The sequence below is a fragment of the Solanum verrucosum genome, unplaced genomic scaffold (assembly GCF_900185275.1).
Source record: "Solanum verrucosum unplaced genomic scaffold, falcon-dt-bn FXZP01000047.1, whole genome shotgun sequence".
Taxonomy (NCBI): domain Eukaryota; kingdom Viridiplantae; phylum Streptophyta; class Magnoliopsida; order Solanales; family Solanaceae; genus Solanum; species Solanum verrucosum.
In genome coordinates, this window is record NW_026020155.1 from 1,707,538 (window position 1) to 1,713,694 (window position 6,157).

The 6,157-nt window shown below is 34.5% G+C and overlaps 1 pseudogene; it reads right to left on the reverse strand.

Annotated features, from left to right (window-relative positions):
• Positions 1–290: 290 nt before the first annotated feature.
• Positions 291–4,452, reverse strand: LOC125828281 (uncharacterized; annotated as a pseudogene).
• Positions 4,453–6,157: the final 1,705 nt, after the last annotated feature.

The window sequence follows — 6,157 nt, forward strand, 5'->3', positions numbered from 1 at the left end:
AAAAAAATTCTTTTAAAATAATTTTATTTATTTATTTTAAATCTACACTGCCGAAATAAATTAAATGACAATTATTAAATACCCCTAAAATAACCAACATTCACATGAAATAATACTTAGACTGTTCAAAATATGTCGATAGCAAAATTCCAATAACATATTTTTAGTGCAAAACATCAAAAGCAATGTATCAACTATTCTTAAAAGCAGCTACATTCATAAACTATTGTTACTGCACAATTTGTAATTTCCAAAACAACAGACATATCAAAAGTTAAAGCTGCAGGGGACTATGGGATAGCAGCGTCGTCACTTGAAACTAAGGGATCAACCTCATTAGTAATAGCAGGAGGAGGCACTATGGGGGTCAAAGGTGACGGATTGTCAACGGGAGTAATCATTTCTTGTACCCGCTCCATAATAACAGGAAGAAAATGATTAGTAAGTGCAGGAAGCATTTCCTTTACAAATTCATCCATATTTGTTGTTAATGCTGATTGAGAAACTGAAGGTCGTACAGATGATGAGGCACAAAGCTTATGCTTGTAGTAATTTTTTGCTTCAGATCCAAGACCGTATATTCTTCTCTTCTTTTCTCCGCCCGTAGCTTGGTTATATGCTTCAGATTGATCAATATCAGATTGAGATGCCATTTTTTCCTGTAAAATCTCTTCATATATTTCCTGTAATAAATAAAGGTAAAGAGAGGGCAATAAAGATTAGGAAAAAAATTATATTGGTCAACTATGTAAGTTTCTAAAGAATAGGAAACCACACACTTTACATTTGTAAGAGGGGCATGTCTAACCCAAGACAACCTATGCAAAAGAACTCACACTGGTGTTATTTGTGTTAGCAAAACTCAGCAAGTATCAACCATGTCCTTCTACACTGCAGTTACTACTGAAGCTTGGAACTTCTTCCTTACAGCTTTTGGATTGAAATGGGTCATGCCTCAGATAGTGAAGCAAGCCTATGAAAGTTGGTATTTTTGGAGAGTTGATAAAATCATCAGAAAGATTTGGGGAATGGTCCCAGCAGTCATCTTTTGGTATTTATGGACAGAAAGCAACACCAGATGCTTTGCTAGCACAAAAACTCAAACCTCTTATCTGAAGTCTAACTGTTTAGCTAATTTGTTTAGCTGGAATGCCCTACCCCTGTAACTAATGCAGATACTTTTGTGGATTTTATATGCTCCTTATCACTAAGCTAAGATTTTTTTGTAATGAATTAAGCAGAGGTGTAGGTCATCTAGGCTTACCATCTAACAAGTACTACTTTACCATCTAAGATTTTTAAAGCAAATAAATAAGGAAAACCATTACTTGGAAATGTAGAAAATACATAACCTTTTAAGCTGATTGCAGCACATTTAACTTGAAGATACTTACAGCTTACAATCAATGAGTTGATTACTTACAGTTGTGATTTGTTTCATTATCAAAGATGGTGAACTTTAACATCAATACACAAATAGATCCTTAGTCAATCACTTGCCACTTAACCTTCCAGTACACATATAGCATGTTAAATGACCCTCACTCTTTAACCAAGTTGCATATTAAGCTTGATAGTTCTAGAGTTAGGTGAGAACTAAGAACTCTACTCTGTCCAGATAGTCAAGAATACATGCTACAACTATATATTGGTCTCCAACAAACATATAAGGAGACAAGTAACAAAGTAGACATAGACACTAAACAAGGCAACAGGGAAGGGCAAACAAACACATAGCTGGGACAGTAGCTTTGATTTCACTTCTTTGGACATCAAAAAAACAAAAAACAGGTATGCCACATCAAACCAACACATCTTCAAGTACTAGAAATAACATCTAACTGTCTTCTTGTATTTTTAGTCAAGATCCCCTTCTAATGCGAATTGACATGTATATTTTTAGATAGGTTTCAAAGTTTTGAACTTACAAGAACAATTCGAGAACGCTCATCAACAAAAGACTTTCCATCATGACCATGTGTATGTACGTGCAAATGTAACTCGGCTGGTGTTGGATCCCTACCCTTTTTAATAGCCTGTATAGAAGATAAACCACTTTTAGATACAATCATATCTATTGCATTATGTGTATTTAAAATACAAGTGTTTATATCAGACAACATGATGTTACTTCTATAATTTGTGAAATATATACTTACAAGTCTCTTGCAATATTCTCCAATTGAAATAGAGCCACCCGTGTGAGTCCCAGCAGCAACTTCACGGCCGCCACGACGATTCTTTGAATTTGTTTCTGGCTTTTTAATAGACTCATTAGTTCCCCAAAGTTACATCCATCTTTCCCACACATGCTCAGGTACAAAACCTGGCCTAACTCCTACCCTTTTATTTTAGAATGAAATTTTAGAAGTGAATTTGGAAAGTATATTCACATTTATAGATAGGATATTAATGTATTTTATTGTTGCCTTAGCCAACCAATGTCTCTTCACTTCACTTTCACTAATGGAAACATCCCAATAGAATTTTTTCTGAAATAAATTTTAAAAGTAATACATTAATATCCGATTTATAAATGTGAATATACTTTCCAAATTCACTTACGATGAAAAGTCATACCTTGAATTCTCCAAAATAACCATCTTTTACATCATTTGAAACACTTCTCCAATTGATTCCATTGGGATCAACTTCACTTCTAAAAGACTTGGTTATGAAACTAGAGCATGTTATAGAAGGTTCCAAAATGTGTAAATCAAAAGTAATATTAGTATCTGACATTATATATGTAAGTTCTAACACAGAGAATACTCAGATTATATTAGGCTACCAAATTTCCAGATCCATCAATTGTTCACTATATTAGTTGAATTGAAACAATCTAACACTACTTGACATGTCTACATGACAAAAATTTATGAGGATATAAGTAAAGAGTGGACTAACCCTGCAGAAGTTAGAAAAATATGGGTTTGTGTGTGGCTACTACTAGAATCACCTTCAGCAATTGTGTTTCTATGACATGTTGGGTTGCTTTGAGTGGATATATCACCTTCAGCAGTTGGGTTGCCATGACATGTTGGGATGCTCTGAGTAGACAGATCCTGAGCTATTGGATTACTCTAATTTTGTGTAACTGGAGGTGTCTCAGATATGGTTGGAGTGTTAATTTGAGTTGATGCGTCAATGATTGGGGTACCACTTTGTTAGGAGAAACTATAGTGAGCATTTGAATAATTGGCATGCTTACGTGAATAGCAGGATTACTCCTACCTAAGGACTTGCCACGACCTCTGCCTCAAGCCATACCTAAAAATATATATAACAGTGTAGTTAGACTATCACTGGTACAAAATAAAATTAAGCATAACCCATAATAATTATAAGAAGTATTGTAATAACAGAACCTAGAGTGAAACATTTATCATTACTGTAAATCAAATTAAGCTACCTCGCTAAAGTATTTTTCTAATCAAGTGAAAGTGTGCTAAAATATTAAAAATGCCTCTAAAAGAGCTAGTAGATCAACTGGAACAACTTATGCCTGCAAATATAGGAGTGAAACAATTAGCATTGTGTTTAACCATATGGAGAAGAGATCATATAAGAAAAGAAACAAATTAGTAAACTGGATACCATCAGATCATGTGCTTCTGATAAGACACCTAAACCTGATGGTTATATTAACACTACAAATAGATATATTTAAAGTTAAAATTAATAAATAGAACACACATGATTAAAATTCAAAAGTTACTTGTATTAATCATCCTAAATTGAAAAGCAGAAACTAAAGAAATGATAATATTTGGAGAAAAATTAATTAAAACAAAATACGATGAAGATACAGTAGCAGACTATCAAACACTAGTCACTATCTATGTCTTCTTCAAACTCCTCCTCTTCGTCTTCCTCCTCATCCTCCTTAGTTTCCTCTCTTTCATATTCATCTTATGTGGATTCTATTTGGCTTTCATGATGCTCTTGCAATAAACCATCAACAATGGGTTCATCCATTTCCATAACATCTCTATTTGGATCATTTAAGGGTATATTTTCATCCATGAAAACTCTCATATCTATCTTGTGGACTTCAACTTCTTCAACTTGGAATGGAACATTCAGTTTTGAAGTTGTCGCCACTTCCTCATCTGGTAGTTCAATAACATTTTGAGGTTTGACCTTCAATACAACTACCCAATCATCCTTGTACTTTTTCTTGCTCGGATAAGGCACATAGCACACTTGAGTTGCTTGCATTGTAAGAATAAAAGGTTCATATTTTTTATATCGACGACGATAATTAATATCAATCAATTTGTATTGATTATGCTTTTTGACACCAACATCCATAGTTGGGTCAAACCATTCACATTTGAATAACACAATTTGCTTCAAAGGTGTTTCACAGTATTCCACTTGTATAATCTCTTTTATCCGTCCATAATAATCACCAAAATTCGAATCTGAGATACAAACTCCACTATTCATTGTTGATCTTGTGCTACCATGACATTATGTGTGAAATTTGTATCCATTAACAAAATAAACAGAATGGCATGTAGCGCCTATCAATGGTCCACGAGCAAGATTATGCAAGAACTTATTCTCAATGGGATTACATCGGACCTATTTTAAAAAATTGTAAGACTTCGTTAAGTTTCAGAAGTTAATTTAAGTACATTATCGTATAGAAGATAATATCTGTGAAACCTTACAAATTTTTTGAACCATGTAGATAAATTTGCTTTAAGGCTCTCGTCTAGTTGACCCTGAGATAGATTTGAAAGTTCTTCTTGCAAGTGTTGCATGAACATACTTCATTGCAACAAAATAAGTTAAATATAAAACTTGTGAATAAAGATATGTTTTATTATTAAGAAAATATCACTAACTTTTGTTACCTCACAAATGGCTCAACCTCCTCACAATTTAGTAAGATATAAGTTTGGGCAGCCTCGATTTCTTCAAGGGATAAATCTCTTTTTTTTGCTTCTCCCCATAATCAACCTGGATGGGAGAAGATTGATAAATTTCCTTCAAGATCTTCCACAACACCACCATCATCATTACGGCCCACATTGTGATCACGTGTCATGACATAAGGTTCAAAATAATGAGAAAACAGTTGGGTTGACTCTGTCATCAAGTATGTTTCACAAATGGATCCCTCAACACTAGCTTTATTTCCAATCATCTTTTTAAGAGTTCCCAGATACCTTAATAGATAAAACGGATGGACCACTACATTAGAAAAGGAATGTATAGAATACTAGTCACCAGTTTGACATAGAGGATGTACATTTACCTTTCAAAAGGATACATCCATCGATATTGCACAAGTCCAGCTATTCTTGCTTCATATGGAAGGTGCACATGTAGATGTTCCATTGAGTCAAAAAAACCCAGGAGAAAATATACGTTCTAACTTGCACAAGATTTGTGGGATATCTCCCTCTAATCTCTCCATGTCATCCACTCATAATAGAGTGGTTGAAGTAAGATCTTTAAAAATAAGCTCAATTATGTAAGTGTCTGCCACACATTACTAGGAAGTAGTTCACGAAAAGCAATAGACATTAGTCGTTGCATGAACACATGGCAATCATGACTTTTCATGCCAAACATCCTTTTCGCGTTTGTGTCTGGACATCTACCCAAATTCGAAACATACCCATCTAGAAACTTTAAGCCTTTCACCCAATTGAACAAGATCGATCTTGCTTCCTTGTCTATTGTATATACAACTTTCAGATATTTTTCACTACGATCTTTTGCCAATTGAGGTCGATCACAATTGTAACATCCGACAATTTGAAATAGCTTGGAAGAGGCTTAGAATCGGAAATAGTCAATTTTGGAAAGAATTTAAAAATCTGGAAAAATTTGGCTAAGTGTGGAAATCAGTGAGTTTTTGGCCAACTTTGAGCAGTCGGAACTCCTAGCTCAGGATGAGTTAGGAGTAGTTCCAGTTATGGTTGCGAAGCTTGTGGAACGATCTTTCCAATGCCACCGAGTTTGTATGAGCAAGTTATGCCCTTTGGAAGTTGGGTAGTTGGCAAGGAATCCGTCCGGAAATTTTAAGGGCATTTTGGTCTTTTCCCTAGCCATTTCTTTTGGGATTATATTGTTGTATAGGGCTGATCTTTGGATCATTTTTGTCCCATTTTAAAAGAGTAAAAGCTAGGGCTTGAGA